This window comes from Zootoca vivipara, chromosome 14 (assembly GCF_965207765.1).
Source record: "Zootoca vivipara chromosome 14, rZooViv2.hap1.1, whole genome shotgun sequence".
In the NCBI taxonomy this organism is placed as follows: domain Eukaryota; kingdom Metazoa; phylum Chordata; class Lepidosauria; order Squamata; family Lacertidae; genus Zootoca; species Zootoca vivipara.
In genome coordinates this window covers 24,187,399-24,205,993 of record NC_142597.1, presented here as the reverse complement: position 1 = coordinate 24,205,993, position 18,595 = coordinate 24,187,399, and the positions used below count along the sequence as shown (strand labels likewise).

The following is an 18,595-nucleotide window of genomic DNA, read 5'->3' as shown; positions in this document are numbered from 1 at the left end:
CCCCCTGCAATGTAGGAAATTTTCACCCAACATGGGGCTCAAACCCAAGACCCTGAGATTAAGAGTCTCATGCTCTACCAACTGAGCTATCCCTCAGATGTGACACAACAAACGTCATTAGACAATGCCACTACATCACCACACTTTCTGAATATGCGTGCTTCTGTTTCCCCTTGATTCCCCCGGGACAGAACTGTATGCCAGTACAGTGGTACCTCGACTTACAATGATAATCCGTTCCGAAGGCGCCTTCGTAGGTTGGAAATTTCGGAAGTCAAAAAAGCTTCCCCTTTTAAAAAACAAAAAACCAGAAACAGAAACATTCGCAAGTCGATTAAACCGCATCTAAAACTTCGCAAGTCGATTAAACCACATGTAAAAGCGCCGCGGTTCCCTTCAGAGGTCGAAAAAAAAAGTAAGCGCGCGGCCGTTTTTGTCGCTCGTAACTCGGAAAATACGGAAGTCGAGTACTTCGTAAGTCGAGGTACCACTGTATACCACTGTCACTTCAATACCATTATTTTCTAGGCAAAGGGGGCTGCAAACAGATTTCTTCTGAAACAAAACAAAACCATAGAAATGAGCTCCCAGTTCCAGGAAATGGCTTTTATGTCATGTGCAAGCTCAAATATAAGATGTCAATTAACAGTTTGGGAAACTTCAGACAAATGGAATAAGCTGCAATGTGAATGCGGCCGCAGCATAAGGTGTTTCATATGTTTGTCCTCATTCTCTTGAGCAGGAAAATATCAGAGTCTGCTTTGGTGGCCCAATATGCTCCAGAGGTTCACCAACGTGGTCTATTTCAAATGCAAAACCATGAATATGAGGCATTGTAGCAAAGGGTTGCAGGCACAGAGCAGGCTTCATATCAGCTCTTTGGATATGACAACAGTTCCTTGATACATAAATGTGCTCTCCTCCTTGCCCAGAAGAAACAAAACGCGATACAGATTAGCTCCAGTAGCTCCAGTCAGCAGCAGACAGACAAGCCGGATCTAGCCGCTACAAATCACAATGAAGTCAATTCTTTCTAGTCTTCTGGCCACTGTAGCATACTTGACTATCCACCATCTTTATACAGTACAGTAATTCCAAAGCTACATGCTGATGCTTCTCATTATTACTGTTGCTTTCTCTACCGACTTCTATTAAACTCCCTCTTAGGAGCTGTGCAGTACATCAAGAAATGCAACACAAAGCCCTTACTGAAGCCTGAAGCATAGTTTAAAGGTCACTGCCCAAACTGCAGAAAAAGAAAGATGAAGTACGTAGACCCAGAGCACAGATACGTAATTAGAACACTAACACAGTGGAGAACTGCTGGGAAGAGTTCCTATCCTATCCTTTAAGGCTTGGAATAGTTCCTACTATCAGGAACAGTTCCCATGCTGTCAGGCTACAGTCTAAGTATACTTACTATGGAGTCCTAGTGAACACAGTGGGATTTTGTTGTTTAGTCGTTTAGTCGTGTCCAACTCTTCGTGACCCCATGGACCATAGCATGCCAGGCACTCCTGTCTTTCACTGCCTCCCGCAGTTTGCTCAGACTCATGTTCGTAGCTTCGAGAACATTGTCCAACCATCTCGTCCTCTGTCGTCCCCTTCTCCTAGTGCCCTCTATCTTTCCCAACATCAGGGTCTTTTCCAAGGATTCTTCTCCAAGGTGGCCAAAGTATTGGAGCCTCAGCTTCACGATCTGTCCTTCCAGTGAGCACTCAGGGCTGATTTCCTTAAGAATGGATAGGTTTGATCTTCTTGCAGTCCATGGGACTCTCAAGAGTCTCCTCCAGCACCATAATTCAAAAGCATCAATTCTTCGGCGATCAGCCTTCTTTATGGTCCAGCTCACACTTCCATACATCACTACTGGGAAAACCATAGCTTTAACTATACGGACCTTTGTAGGCAAGGTGATGTCTCTGCTTTTTAAGATGCTGTCTAGGTTTGTCATTGCTTCCAAGTAAATATGAACATGATTGTGCTGTTAATTTAGAGATTCAAGACCACTAGGTGGTAATATTGCTAAAAGAACCAAGTCCAAGGGAGTGTGTTGGAATCATAGGACTGGAAGGAACCACACGGGTCATCTAGTTCAACCCCCTGCAATGCAGGAATCTTTTTGTTTATGGCATAATTTTACAAAGGTCTAAATATATATACGTACAGGCTTCCTTTGTCTAAATGCAACACATCTCAGTTGTTTAGAGCATGGTGCTGATAATGCCAAGGTTCTAGGTTTGATCCTGGTATGGGCCAACTGCATATTCCAGCACTGCAGAGGGTTGGACTAGATGATCCTCAGGGTCCCTTCCAACTCTATAATTTTATGATTCTATTATCTCAAAGTGTAACCAATCCCATGTTTGCTCAGAAGCCCCACTACATTTCATGGAACTTCCTCCCTAAGAAGTGAGTTTAAGATTCCATCCTTAAATTATCACACTAAGGTATCTTCCCTGAGTTATGTCTAAAAATGCATATTTACTTGAGAATAATCTACATCTTGCCCATTTTAATAGTACGGAAGGAAAGATTCTGAACTACTGACCAGATTTTGAGCAGCATTAGATGTGTTCTTGGTTTTCAATCTCCAATATTTGATGTGGCTCTGGAACTTCTGCTTTAATGCCATCTCTATGTAGACTAAAGATCCACACTGAAATATATCTTTTCCTCTATTTAGGATTGCACAACAGGAAACAAAGGAGCTTTCCGCTGCCCAGGATCATCTTGTCCCTTTGCAAAAGGCTTGTAAAGCTGATGTGAGAGAATAGAATCTGAAATGAAAACACATTTTTCCACTTTGGTGTACAAACTAAAATACAGCAGAAAGATCCTCCAAATTCCTAGCACACTAGATACATTTTTCATATTTTAAATAGAAACACCCAAACATGTCTTGGTAAAGAAAAAGAAAAAAGTCACAATAGAAACAGCAGGCCTGTAGAGGAGGTAGTTTTTAACACCCTTTCTGAAGTAGCTTAAACCCTGTGCGATCCAAAAGACTGATTATGTGGTATGAACTTGGAAGGCACAGGTTAAAAAATGGAAATTTCCCTTACTGTGAATTTCTGTTTGAAGTTGAGGATAGAGGATATTCTTTCATCCAATTTGAGTTTGCTGTTGTTCCTTGGTCACTTTGTTGTCTTCCTCTTTTTCTCACCACTTGTGGTCTTTATATAAATTGGGTCACCAATGTCACCTCCCTTCCCTTGGGACCTAGGTTACATTCACACCATACATTTGAAGCACTATGATACCACATTCATGGCTTCTCCCAAAGAATCCTGGGAACTGGGGTTTGTAAAGGGTGCTGAGAGCTCTGTGGTGGCCTCTACTTCCCTCCCAGAGCTACAGTTCCCAGAGTTGTTTAGTAATCGATCTTCACAGGAAACTCTGAGAAAGGAGTGCCTGGTGTGCTCTGGTCCATGGGGTCACAAACACTAAACAACAACAGCTCCCAGAACTCATTGGGGGAAGCAATGACTGTTTAAAGCAGCATCATAGCATCATAGCACTTTAAATATGCAGAGTGAATGTGGTCCCAATCACTTCTCCGTCATTTTACCTCACTGCCATTCCTGCCCCTTTCCCTCTCAGTCTGTGTCCACTGTCCTTGTGTGGGTCATACCTCCTAAGAAGTGACTCCCTCTTTCCTTCCTTCCCTCCTCTGATGCCCTCTTGGGTTTCTGCCTCCCAAAGGCAGCCCTGGCTACAAGCTCTCCAGGCGAATGGAGCCTCTGGTTCTGGCCAGGGGCTGCTTCCAGTGCTGGATTTATAGAAGAGAACTTGTCATAGAATCATAGAATCATAGAGTTGGAAGAGACCGCAAGGGCCATCCAGTCCAACCTCCTGCCAAGCAGGAAACACCATCAAAGCATTCCTGACAGATGGCTGTCAAGCCTCCGCTTGACAGAAGGAGGCTCCACCACACTCCTTGGCAGCAAATTCCACTGTCGAACAGCTCTTACTGTCAGGAAGTTCTTCCTAATATTTAGGTGGAATCTCCTTTCTTGAAGCTTGAATCCATTGCACCGTGTCCGCTTCTCTGGAGCAGCAGAAAACAACCTTTCACCCTCCTCTATATGACATCCTTTTATATATTTGAACATGGCTATCATATCACCCCTTAACCCCTTATGTAGGCTAAGTAGGCTGAAGCCTAGGATCTCTAAATCTAGGGGGCCTCACCAGCCTGCCCTCTCCCCAGTGCCGCAGTCTCCCCTCTCCCAAAATTGTAAACCCAAGACTTCATGCAAGGGCAGGGCAACTCAGGCCCAGCAACTATGAAACTCAGGGCTAGCCAGTGGGGCCCAATTTGAAGCAGTGGGGCGCAACTTTAAAAAATAATATATATATATTTTGTAGGGCCCCAGTTCGCAGCCAGAGTCTGCAAAATCTTATAGATATAAATAAAATCCATATAGATTGCCCTGGTGCAGGGGCCCCCTTATCTTGTTTTTGTACAATCTTGTTTGTCCTCAGTAACCAAAATCATATTATCAACATATACAAGCAGAAAAGTTGTTTTCCTTCATTTGCAAGGAATCGTACAAAACAAAGTGGCACTAATAAAGAAAAGTTCCAGGGTGGCAACAGAAAGCAAACTAAAAATGCTTTTGCAGTTCATCAAAACTATCCAGCGATATCAAGTTATAGGAAAACTGGTGCTATTAACAGTAATCCTTCTAGTTGGTTAATTGGTTCGGCAACTTCCATGCACATGATGTGCGATGCTAATTATTTCCCCCCAGAGTGAAATGATAACTAATCAGAGGCAGCTACAGGAGAGCTATGAGATTCAGGTGAGGATCAGGTGCCTTGTCAATCCCAGCAGGTATATAAGTATATATATATATAAGATATATATGTGGCCTGCCCAGCATTCTTCTAAAGAGAAGAAGCCTAGCATGGAAGACTTGTGTATAGTACGCAGATCTGAAAGGTCCACAAAGCGTAAACCACCCAAAAGGTATGCTGAAGAGTTTGCTAAAACAATCATAGCAGATACAGCTGTTGTTAGTAACTCAGAGAATGTTTGGGAACCTTCAAGCTTCCAAGAGGTCCAAAGTTTAACCTCAGAAGATGCTGAGCCATGGTTAAATGCCATGAAGGCTGAACTTGATTCCTTAGAGAGGAACGAGACATGGGAACGAGTTCCAGGCCTGCCCAGGTTTACAAAGTTCAGTTATTGCAAAAGTTTTCCAGTGTTAATTTTATGCATTTTTAAAAATCACCATGGCATTTAACAAAAATATCTTATGTCCTTTAGAGGAGAAATTGTGAATTGTAGAACTTTAAATACCCGTCATCATCCTTGGCTTCGCTCAATTTTGTTTATAACACTCTTCCATTTTCTTCTAGTTGTGGGGGTGGAAGTGGAGTAGCCTAGGGCCTCTCTTCATCTAAATTTGGCCCTGGCTGCTTCCCAGGCCCCTGTGGGGCAGTGTGAGGATGCACCTCTCTTTGGGGAAGCAGGTCAGCTCAGAGACGAGGGGCAGCAGCTGCAGCTGCCCGAAGGACTCCCGAGGTGAAGGGAGAGGAGAGGAGGCTGAGGGAACACTCCACAAGGGAGGGCGTTTGAAAAAGGATGAGAGGCTACCAGCTCTACAGGCAAGGGGTGACATCACTGGGCTCCTGAGCCCCACAGGGGTGCCGCAGAAAGAATGTAGTTGGTCAAAAAGTTTGAGAACCTCTGTTTTAAGAAGTTGACGGGTGTTAAGAGATATGAACAAGCCAAGGTCTTAATCCAAGCTTATTCTTAAGAGCCTCCAGAGGGCACCCTAGCTCATGCTTAAAGAACAGATTTCTTAATCCTCCTTCATTCCAGAATCAAATTTGACATCATGCATGTCCTAATACCTCTGTAACATATTGAACTAGATAAACTGCTTAAGTATGTTTTGATCTTGAAAACAGGGGGTGGGGCTATTCACATCATTCAGTAAAGTTGCCACAGAAGAACTCCAAAAGCCATCAACTAGCTGTTACTACAACAACTTCTAAGCGTGATACAAAATATTGGAGGAGTTAATGGGGTCCTTTGTTAAAACTGCAGCAATAAAATTGTGAAAGCTTGTGGTGACTCAGTGGTAACACACATGATTTGCATACAGGAGAGCTCAGGTTTGATCCCTGGCACCTCAAATATCCGAAGGGCTGTCACATGGAAGATGGAGCAAGCTTGCTTTCTGCTGTTCAAGAAGGGAGGACCCAAAGCAATGGATTCAAAGGGCAAGAAAGGAGATTCCAACGAAACATTTCGAAGAACTTTCTGGAGGTAAGAGCTATTTGACAGTGGAACAATCTACCTTCTCTGGAGGTTTCTAAACATCTGTCAGGCATCCTGTACCTGGGACTCCTGTATCCAGCATTGCCTGAGCTCTGCGAGTGTGGCTTTCTCTTGATTGAAGTGCAGTGTTTGAGGACCGGGACATTCGCAGGGAAACCAAAATGCTTGTTTACAAAGCTATTGTACTACCAACCTTACTATATGCTTGTGAAACATGGACCACTTATAAACGCCACCTCCAACTCCTTGAAAGATTCCATCAACACTGTCTCCAAATTTATTTACACATCACTTGGGAAGATAGGTGAACTAATATCAGTTACAGGTAGGAAGCCGTGTTGGTCTGCTGTAGTTGAAACAAAATAAAAAAAATTCCTTCCAGTAGCACCTTAGAGACCAACTAAGTTTGTTATTGGTATGAGCTTTCATGTGCATGTACACTTCTTCAGATATCTAAAGAAGTGTGCATACCAATAACAAACTTAGTTGGTCTCTAAGGTGCTACAGGAAGGAACTAATATCAGTGTACTGGAAGAAGCAAAGATCATTAGTGTTGAAGCAATGATTCTTCAACGTCAACTTCGTTGGACTGGTCATGTTGTGCGGATGCCTGATGATTGTCTTCCAAAGCAACTACTCTATTCCGAACGTAAAAATGGAAAGTGTAGTGCTGGTGGTCAACAAAAGAGGTTTAAAGACTTTCTCAAGGCAAATCTTAAAAAATGTAGTTTAAACACTGACAACTGGGAAAACTGGCCTGTGAGTGCTCCAGTTGGAGAACAGCCTTTACCAAAGGTGTCATGGGCTTTGAAGACATTCGAACTCAGGACGCAAGGGAGAAACGTGCTAGGAGGAAGGCACACTTGGCAAATCCACAGCGTGATTAACTCCCGCCCGGAAACCAATGTCCCCACTGTGGAAGGATGTGTGGATCCAGAATTGGCCTCCACAGTCACTGTGGGATGAGTGTTCAGACCCCTGGGCTCTCACTTGTGGGGTGCCTCAGGGTTCCATCCTCTCCCCCATGCTTTTTAACATCTATATGAAGCCACTGGGAGAGATCATCAGGGGGTTTGGGCTGGGTGTTCATCAGTATGCGGATGACACCCAGCTCTACCTTTCTTTTAAATCAGAACCAGTGAAGGCAAGGTCCTGTGTGAGTGCCTGGAGGCAGTTGGAGGATGGATGGCGGCTAACGGATTGAGGTTGAATCCTGACAAGACAGAAGTACTGTTTTTGGGGGACAGGAGGCGGGCAGGTGTGGAGGACTCCCTGGTCCTGAATGGGGTAACTGTGCCCCTGAAGGACCAGGTGCGCAACCTGGGAGTCATTTTGGACTCACAGCTGTCCATGGAGGCACAGGTTAATTCTGTGTCCAGTGCGGCTGTCTACCAGCTCTATCTGGTACGCAGGCTGAGACCCTACCTGCCCACAGACTGTCTCGCCAGAGTGGTGCATGCTCTGGTTATCTCCTGCTTGGACTACTGCAATGCGCTCTACGTGGGGCTACCTTTGAAGGTGACCTGGAAACTGCAATTAATCCAGAACGCGGCAGCTAGACTGGTGACTGGGAGTGGCCGCTGGGACCACATAACACCGGTTCTGAGAGATCTACACTGGCTTCCAGTACGTTTCCAAGCACAATTCAAAGTGTTGGTACTGACCTTTAAAGCCCTAAATGGCCTCGGTCCTGTATACCTAAAGGAGCATCTCCATCCCCACCATTCATCCTGGACACTGAGATCCAGCACCGAGAGCCTTCTGGCAGTTCCCTCATTGCGAGAAGTGAGGTTACAGGGAACCAAACAGAGGGCCTTCTCGGTAGTGGCACCCACCCTATGGAACGCCCTCCCAGCAGATGTCAAGGCAATAAGTAACTATTTTACTTTTAGAAGACAACTGAAGGCGGCCCTGTTTAGGGAAGTTTTTAATGTTTGATGCTGTACTGTTTTTAATATTCGGTTGGAAGCTGCCTAGAGTGGTTGGGGAAACCCAGCCAGATGGGCGGGGTATAAATAAATTATTATTATTATTATTATTATATTATTATTATTATTATAAACACACATGGTATACTTAATATCATGTCTGTTTTATTTTTGTAAGTGACCTGAACTGCTCAAGCCAACATTAAAATGTCTGAACAAGCAAATAAACAAATAACAGGTCAGTGGCTTGTGTTCATTTTCAGGCACGCAGGAATCTCTTTGGTTATTGCAATTTTATACATTTTAAAATATAGATGTGCATTTGGTTGCAGCCCTCTTCTCTATTGTCCCTCAGATCAGCACATTTCAGTCAGTTTTCAGTGCTTTCTGACTATCTAATCCCACATCTTTTGAGAACCAATCCTGTTTAGCGTAACCATAGCTGGTGGGTGCATGAAAGCCACTGACTTAAATGAATTAAACAGTTAATCTCTCTTCCTGATAAAACTTCTGTGAGGTGGGGACTAGAGATATCTTAATAAAATTATCAGTCTGCTCTTCAAATTAACAGTTCTAAAATATCTTACTTACATCAGAAATGTATTCATCACATCTCAGTGCAAAGCCCTCCTAAGGTGACATATACAGCACACACACACACACACACACAGGTACCTCGGTTTTCCAGAAGACTGATCGAGTTCTGAAACATTCAAAAACCGAGGCGCAAAGGGTGTCCTGCAAATTCAATGGAGAAAATTGGGGGGGGGGGACTCAGCGGAAGCTGACTTTCGAGGCGTGTTTAAAAATGGAAGCATTTACTTCCGTTTTTTTGGGCGTTCAAAAAATGAAACTTTCAACTTCTGGGACGTTTGACATCCAAGGTACCACTGTATGTGTATGTGTGTGTGTGTGTGTGTGTGTGTGTATGCACACACACACACACACACACACACACACACGAATTCAATTATAAAATTAAAATTAAAATAAACACAAACAATGATTTAAAAGCCCAGTACTTAAGTGTTTAAGGACCATTTAAAAGCTAACAATGAGAGGGACATACATACATGCTTCTCTTGAGAGTTCCAGAGATATGGAGCTGTACCTCTGAAAAGATGCTGTCCCTGGTTCTCACCTGTCTCATGGACAATCACAGTAGACCTATAAGCAAGGTCTTAAAACCCAGACAGGAATGTTAGTAGCGCAGATGTACACTTGTACCTAGGAGTTGGCCAGGTTGGCCCCTGCCAAGGATGCAGGCCCAGGGCAATGCAAAAATCATGCCTCCCCACTCTATCTTGGAGTAGCCAGGAGCCTGTCTGCCCATTTGTGCTGCAGCTCCTCCACTTCTCTGGATAGGCCAGGGAAAGCATGCAGACTCCTCTGCCCAGGGTGCAAGTGCTGGGGGTCCAAGGGTGCAGGGCAGGGGGCTCCTCTGCCAAGGACGCAAGGGACAGGGGGTGCCAATATAGCTCCTTGCCAAGGGCACAAGGGAGCCCACATGTGCCTCTGTGCTTGAGAATGAGCACAAGGCAAAAAGGCTTCAGCAGCCACCTCCACCTGCCCTGCAGTCAAGTCACCAAAACTTAAGCAGGGAGCTGGGTCAGCGCATGCAAAATGTTGGCAGTTTTGCTACACATCCCTCTCTGCTCCTTGAATTTCCGCCTGGATTTCCATTATGAGGTGAGAGACCAATTTTGCCACCTAATGAGAAATTCAAGTCCTCCTGTTCGCATTGCGAGAGTCACATATTCACACTGACACCAGAACACACATACTTGCACACACACATTCACAAATGTACAGGAATTAAGAAGTTCTGACACATACAGAGACCCAACACAGAGGCGTTGGAGGCAGAGCAGGAGGTGTAAATTATTCATGCCGTCGCATTTTCTTTTTCTTTTGTGGTTGCCTCTGAAAACCACAATATGCTGCAAGCATCTGCCTCATTATCCATCAGAAACTTGAAAGACTCTCTGCGGCCCTTTCTACTTGTCTTCTGAGGGCTTCTAAAGATATCCTCAACAGGATGTGCCTGGCTATGAGGTTCAGGCAGCTGTGATGTTAATTGACAGTTTCCAAAAAGCTCTGCAGAGCAGGTTTTGCCTCCGTAAGCACTCAGTGCGTCCCATAAAGCCCACATAATAATAGCCCGGTCAAGAGCAATGAGTTTCAACAGGCCTGTGAGAGGAAGGCTATTGCTTGGAGAGAATCAAAGAGAAAATTCTTGTCCTCTCAGTGCAGCATTGGACTCAGACAACTGTTATGGCTGGGCAGCAAGTAGAGGAAAGTGAGCTTGGTGGGTCTGGAGGCTCCTCACCAGGAAAGAGTTGCAGCTTATCCTGTACCAACTATACTGCTACGGGGTCAGTAAAACAACCGGGAGTATATGTGTATGTCGCAATTCCATGGCCTGAAATTGTGCTAAACTTGGAACATTTAACTCCCTGAGAAACTTAGCTTTCATTTAAATATATATATGAAAAAATTGTTTCCTAATACTTATGGATGTGAAGACATGCTTGAAAGTGTGCACAGGCTCCTATTTCTCTTGAGAAATCCCTTTTATTTTATTTAGGGCAGGGGGGGGGAGAATCCCGTGTTTGCTGCTGTTTGTTGTGTTGGTGTGTTACCAAACACATCTCCCCGTTCTGAGGCTGTACTAGGTTTTATCTTGCTGTCGAACCACCAGGCTCAATGAGGCTCTGAGTCTCATTATTTCAGTTTGTCACCCCTGCACCTCATAATCCAGTGCCACATTATGAAAGAAAAATGGGTAAGGTTGCCCACACAAAGGTGTCTTGACTGTCTTGACTGAAGAATCATCCTTTCGGTAAACAAGAGCGATGGAGTTATACAGTGTCTAAGCATTCAAAATGACGGAGATGCATTAACATGGCAATTCTTAAAGGTACAGGGACCCCTGACCATTAGGTCCAGTCGTGACCGACTCTGGGGTTTACCTTCCTGTCGGAGTGGTACCTATTTATCTACTTGCACTTTGACGTGCTTTCGAACTGCTAGGTTGGCAGGAACTGGGACCGAACAACGGGAGCTCACCCCGTCGTGGGGATTCAAACCGCTGACCTTCTGATCGGCAAGCCCTAGGCTCAGTGGTTTAACCCACAGCGTCACCCACGTCGCATGGCAATTCTTACAACAGCCCAATAAGATAGCCCAGTATGATCTTCATAAGTTGTTTTAAACTGTTTTTAATGTGCTTTGATGTTGCAACCCACCCTAGCACTTTAGGGTAAAGTACGGTAAGTCAGTAGTATAATAATGCCTGCATGATTTCCTTAGCCCATATATGCCCATTCAACCACTTCATTCTGCGAAACTGGCACTGTTAAAGTTGCCACATAATACTCGTTCCATATGTGTAAGAAATTGGTCTTTTGTGTGTCGAGGCTTACCAGAAATTACCTTAAATAACTCACAACGGACACCAGAATTATGGTTTGGTTTTTGGCAAATAATTTAGGGCCACAACTTTATTTAATACACCAATTTTAATCCGAGTGTTGGTTTAGGCTTTTGGTTATGCACTCATCCTTCCTTAAGAAGGACTATCCCCATCTGTCCATTTAGGACAGGACTCAATCAGCTGTCCCCTTTGGACAGGACTCACCTCATCTGCCCAGTTGGGGCAGGACTCACATCAGCTGTCACCATGGGACAGGACTCACCACTGTCCGCTTGGACAGTACCTGCTCCGACTTCCTGAAGGGAAGTCAAGTAAACATACCTGGGAGATAGGAGGTGGCTGAGCCCAGTCATTCCCTCCTCTCTTTACCCAAGAATGTAAATTATAATGTATATTATATGATAAAAAGGTAAAGGTAAAGGGACCCCTGACCATTAGGTCCAGTCGTGACCGACTCTGGGGTTGCGCGCTCATCTCGCATTATTGGCCGAGGGAGCCGGCGTATAGCTTCCAGGTCATGTGGCCAGCATGACAAAGCCGCTTCTGGCAAACCAGAGCAGCACATGGAAACGCCGTTTACCTTCCCGCTGTAGCGGTTCCTATTTATCTACTTGCATTTTGACGTGCTTTCGAACTGCTAGGTTGGCAGGAGCTGGGACCAAGCAACGGGAGCTCACCCCGTCACAGGGATTCGAACCGCTGACCTTCTGATCAGCAAGCCCTAGGCTCAGTGGTTTAACCACAGCGCCACTTGGGTCCCCTTTATATGATATAAAGCGCTATAATGTGGCAGCACCCACATTTTGGAACTCCCTGCTTATTGACAACAGGCAGGCACTTTCACACTACTTTCTTCAGTGCCTTCTAAAAACATTTCTGTTTAGGCCATGGGTAGGCAACCTAAGGCCCGGGGGCTGGATCCGGCCCAATCGCCTTCTAAATCTGGCCTACGGACGGTCCGGGAATCAGCGTGTTTTTACGTGAGTAGAATGTGTCCTTTTATTTGAAATGAATCTCTGGGTTATTTGTGGGGCCTGCCTGGTGTTTTTACATGAGTAGAGTGTGCCCTTTTATTTAAAATGCATCTCTGGGTTATTTGTGGGGCATAGGAATGCGTTCATTTCTTCCCTTCAAAATATAGTCCGGCCCCCCACAAGGTCTGAGGGACAGTGGACCGGCCACCTGCTGAAAAAGTTTGCTGACTCCTGGTTTAGGCAAAACCAATCCATACATGTGGAACCCTGGCATGTGTTATAGTCCGGCTTTTAGCCTACTGTTGATAGCTTTAAAAAATAAATAAATGTTTTAAACAGCTATTTTTAACTGTTTTTTTACTGATAATTATGTTGTTCTATTCTTTTCGCAAACCACTTCGAAGACTTTGTTTTGTTTTACTATCAGTGGTACATAACCTACCTCACACGATTGTTGTGGGGATTAAATATGGAGGGGGGGAACCATGTAAACCACCTTGAGCTCCTTGGAGAAAAATGTGGGATACATATGGAATAAATAAACAATTAAAAAATGGAATTATCATTTTTCAGACCTCCGTGCCTATCACGTCCTCACATCCCAAACCTGAAGTAGCCCCCTCTCACATATTTTCTTAACAGAATGGGAATTTCTGCCATAAAGAGTGAAGTGCCACTGTTTGTTTGCAATAGCTATAGCCCAGAGACCACCCAGCACCTGCCCCGCTCCCCGTGCAGAGATTGAGGGTTCAGGCTTCTTGGGATTGTTATGGTTCAGAGGGCATTTGCTCGCTTATCTTCCAGCCATGTTATTTTGTTTTCAATCCCAAATGAAAAGGCACTGTGTGCCGATGAAGCATATTTGCATCTTTCACAGAGAATCCTGGTTAACTTGCAACTTTTCCACCCCTTTAAAGGTCAGCAGTGAATAATTCAAAGGTAGCAGCAATATTATTCACTGAAGGAGAAACAGGGAGACACAAGACTGGCAGGCACAAACATTTATGGACACAAAAGCAACCATCTACCCATACAAATTTACACACGCATTGCCTGCATTCGGACAGCACATTAAACCGTAAGTTGTTGTTGTTGTTGTTTTTCTGATGGGAGCAAGCTTGAGCTCTCTCCTCCCCTCTGGTAGGACTCTGCGATCTGAAGTGTGTTCTCTTCCATTTTTGAATAACCACAGCTTAATGTGACCATAAACTGTGGTTAACCTTAACTATGGTTTGGTGAAACAAGCCAGCTTCGTAACCAAAGTATTGCCAGAGCCTTCTGAAACACCTGCTTCAAAGGTAGAGGACAATTAAAATGAGGCAGCCTGGAGCTCCTGCAGTGCTCACTTTTCTAATGTCCCATCCAGTAAGGCACCATGGACCTTTTGAGGTCTCTGGTTGCTTTATAAAGTGAATTCAAAAAGATGGGAGGCCTCCAAAAAGCACCAGATGAATGAGTTCCTTCATTCATCCAGTAAGGAGACACTGGAGTAAAGAATTCTTTCCAGCTCTGCTTTAGGCTTGAGGAGTTTCATACCACTGTGCCTTCAAGATCAGGAAGCGTAGGTTTTGTTTCCTTTAGTTGGAATGCCCAGCAAAGAGGAGTCCCCAGCAAACCTTTGTCCAAGTGAATGGAGGTGGTCAAATTCCTTGTGGGTTCCCTGTTACAAGTTACAAGTTTGCCTCCCATGTGCGTAGCAGCTGCCCCCCTCTCGAAATCAAGTAAAGCAATAAAAATACAGTACTTAACTAAAAAAGTAGAAATAATCAGAATATTTGAAATGGAAACGCTCGCTGAGGTCACTTGGTTGATTTTGTGGCACATTTTAGCAACCCAACTGAGTAATAGGTGGGGCTTCTGCAGACTGACCAATCATGTCACAGGTAGCTTGGTTCTGGTACAGGACAGGTGGGTGTCCTGCCCGCCCCCCTAAATCCCGGTCATGCCCATGCTGCCTCCCTTCTGCTCTTCTAGTTCTTTGGTAAGGAGGACATCTTATACAGCATGGGCCATGCTATACGCTCTTGCTCCCACTATCAGTCTTCATGTTGGCCACCATCTGCTTCCCTACATTTGTTTGATCTTCAGCCATGGCACAGCAGCTGACGAGGAAGTTGATGTTGCATGAGACTGAATATTGACTAGCCACTTGCTGCTGTAACTCCTCCCTCCTTCCTTGGAGGTTCTTAAGCAGAGGTTGGATGGCCATCTGTCATGGATGCTTTAGCTGAGATTTCTGCATTGCAGGGGGGTTGGACTAGATGACCCTTGGGGTCATTTCCAACTCTACAATTCTATGATTCTGTGATTCTAGAAAACTTCTCAACTTAAATATTTATTAAAAAGGAGGTTGCACGTGAAGGGAGGAAGGTACTTATTCCAAAGCATGGGATCCTTGAGGAGCAACCCTAAGAGATTGCTATAAAGATGTCCCACATCATCACTACTTCCTCCTCTATAGGAAACCAACTTTACAAATACTATCCTTGACTGTATTGGAACTCTGGGAAGAGGAACCTCAAAACAATCACATTCTGAGCTCTGGGGAGAGGGGAAAGCCCAGGACAGCCACGGCTTTCATTTATCACAGCCCAGTTCCAGGCACATACCGGTATATTTGGAAGCCCTCTAAATTTCAGCATGGATTGCTTCCAAGTCAATGCATTTAGGATTTGCTTGCAAGCTGGTTGGGATGGGAGTTGCCTTTTTGGAACAGGGTTGTTTTGCATCAGCATGAAAAGCCGATAGCTCCCCCCCCCCCCGACTGCCGCAAGCCAAGCCTTATCACCTCTTGTGTAGCCACCAAGACTGTCCACCTAGAAGCTCCGGACTGCCTTGTAAATGAGCTGGCAGCAGTTGTCCCTTTTAGCCATGACTGAAGGAGTCCATAATTAAAAGCCTTCTTTCTGTTGAGCTGTTGCTAGAGTAACAGGCAGCAACTCACATGGCTATCACTTTACAATCTGTTTATGGAGATCCTTGTTAATTCTCACAGTAACACATTGTGACAACCTGTTTAAAGATCACTAAAACATTTATAACTAGAAGGGGATGGGGGAAGGGGATGGGAAGGAACATGGCCCTACTGCCAGCAACAAAAGAGGACCTGAGTTCTCACAAAATGCCAGTGTCCTTAGGCTGGGGTGGGTGAGTGCCTTAGGGAAGGTGAAGGGGGAAAGAGACAGGGAGAGAGTGGAGTGGGGCAAAAGGCTCAAATAGAGAAGAAAACTGTAATATGGAAGCAAAATAAAAGCAGGAAGGAACAACCCTGTATATGAATCCCCAAATAGTAAAACAATTGTTGATTATGATGAACATTAGAACTGTTTATGTAAGGTGAAGCATCCAGCGGGCAGGCTGGCGGTGGCATAAATACTCTGACAAGATTTGGGCAACACAAAAAATCTGACGAGCTTGTATATTCACAATCAAAACGAAGGAGTAGCACCTGCCATTTAATGCACACACAATATTTTTATAATGTTGTCCTAACACACGAACTTCTAATTATTGCAACAAAGCCCTGTGTTTTCAAGTCCCGATGGGGGACTTGGTTCCATACGATCAAATGCTGTCATTGATTCCAGTTTCAAATAAGGTTCTCCCCTGCCCCACCTTCCAATACACGTGAAAACGTGACGTGTGTTTGGTTTTGGGTGTCATGCAAAAGTAAGAGAAGTACCCCATTTCCATTCTTCCATGCAGGGCAATCCCTGGAGTGTGTTGGATGTGTGGCAAATCACACTGTGTGGGACCCCCTTGCCATCTCCTCCACCTTGCCTCTGTCATTTGCCCTCTTTTAAAACATGGTGGCCGTTCCTCCTCCCAGGTGCGTAGCAAGGGAGGGGCGTAGGGGGCGGGCCACCCCAGCTCCAGTCTGGCAGGGGCAGCACGCGGGGGCAGCGCCCCTGGCCCCTGGCCCACCCCTCGCCTCCTCCACCTGAGCAGAGCATACTACGGAGCAGAGCACGCTACGGAGAGGGTTGCCGGGTGGCAAACCGCCGGCCAGCAACCCGCTCCGTAGCATGTTCTGAAGCAGAGTGCCGCCGGCCAGGAGCTGCCGCCCGAGCCCGCCGCCCGAGCAGCAGTGCCAACCCGGATGGACAGTGCATGTGCAGACATGCGCAGTCCGTCCTGGCTCGTCACGACGCATGCGCGCTGTGGAGCGATGCCCCGCCCCAGGGGGTGCTGCCCCAGGCAGCCAAGTGGCACCGTTGGCCACTGCCTCCTCCCAACCTTACTTCCTTTCCTTCTTTTGCAGCCCCTCTCCTCTCCACATACTCCCTGCCTCCAATTTATCCTTCCTTGCACAACTCAAGGATAGGAAGAGCTGGTGAGCCCAGCCTGGTGGCCAGGAGGCAGCAGGGCAACCACACAATGGATCTGCCAGCTGTGGCCACCAGTGCAAACTGTGGGCCTCCCAAAGGCACAGGTCCTGGGGTGGTTGCCCCGACTGCCCTTCCAACATTCAAAGCAGGGTGTTCTTGATCTCCTTCACATTAAATTGTTCTTATGTCTGGTGCCTACACATCTCAGTATAGAGAAGATGCACAACTTTCCCTTTTGGACACCAGAAGCACCAAAAATGGACACACAAGTCCCTCATGCCCGTGTTCAGTGTAATGGCTAAAGAAATCCTCAGTCACAACAATCCCTCTTAGCTGCCTAATGTAAATACTATAACTGCTGTCAAGCCTCAAGAATGTGCATTCACAGAGAATGACGCTCATTAAAGCCAATGATGTTTATTAACATATAAATACCCAAGATGAAATGATTCAGAATGTTTCCGTCCAGTATTTTGTTTCTTAAACTAGGGCTGGAAGTCTTAATCCAGTTGAAGCAAGTAAATAAATAAACACATTTCTTCCAGTTCCTGGCCAGGTGCAGTTAAGGACTGAGAAGAATAACAACTATGATACTGTACAGAGCTCAATGTCACCGGCTGCAAAATAAATTTGGGCTCTTATTTATTGCGCTTCACTGTATTCCATGGAGATCTCAACATAAACCACCTGGCTGTTTAACTAAGGTCTCTCTTTTTACAGGGAGAGGGCAATGACAATAAATTGGCCAACAACAATAAAAAGATTACATTCTATATCCAGAAAGCCAAATTGTGCCATTTCAAAGTATCGTGCAAATTAATCCAATGACTCTCGCTTAATGTGGAACTCAGGTAGTGAGTGCCAACAGAAATGGAACTGAGATGTGGCTACTAAGAAACAGAAGATAAATGTCAGCATGCCCAGGTGAACCAAGAGGCTTTGCAGAAGTACAGAGCCCCCTTTTGAAAAGCCTAAAGTCCTGTGCCTTTGCAGGCAATGGCTATCAGAAGGTTGTTGGTGCTTGCAAGCCCAGCTATGTCTCTGCAAGCACCAACAGGAGCATCGCAGGGGGTTGGACTAGGTGCCCCTCGGATCAGCAGGGTTTATTTTCCCTACCTTTCTCCTGGTCATCTATGAGGATGATCAAAGCAGTGATAAACATGCCTGAATTCCAACTAAAATGGATCATAGTTTCGAAGGGAGCACATTTTTCGCCAAATTGTTTTTCCCCAAGCACCTTAACTCAAGAAGTCTTCATCTTTCCTGGTCACAAAGGGTTAAAGGTTAGAAGTACCTTATTAGCTTTCTTCCACTGATATGAAAAGGGACAGCTCCCTCGCTGTGCTGCAGGGGACTCCAGAGTACATATACTGTATGCCCCAACCACTGCAACCAGAGTCCAAACTAACCAAGCTTCATAATACAGTGGTACCTTGGTTCTCAAACGCCTTGGTTCTCAAACAACTTGGAACCCAAACACTGCCAACCCAGAAGTAAGTGTTCTGGTTTGCAAACTTTTTTTGGAAGCCGAACATGCTCTGTTTTGCGTGTTACGCTTCCAATTTGAGTGCCACACTTCCGTTTTGAGTGTTACACTGTTTTTGCTATGTATTTTGTATTTTTGTTTTTGTAGC

The 18,595-nt window shown here is 45.2% G+C and overlaps 1 long non-coding RNA gene across 3 annotated transcripts in view; it reads right to left on the bottom strand.

Moving 5' to 3' along the window:
• The window catches only part of LOC132591175 (uncharacterized), a 29,899-nt gene extending 14,341 nt beyond the window's left edge, over window positions 1-15,558 (bottom strand). For all 3 annotated transcript variants that reach the window (XR_015946994.1, XR_015946993.1, XR_015946995.1), the window contains exons 1-2: window positions 15,422-15,558; window positions 2,552-2,780 (exon numbers count right to left, since the gene is read on the bottom strand). This is a non-coding gene — a long non-coding RNA (uncharacterized LOC132591175). The remainder of the gene's footprint in view (window positions 1-2,551; window positions 2,781-15,421) is intronic.
• Window positions 15,559-18,595: the final 3,037 nt, after the last annotated feature.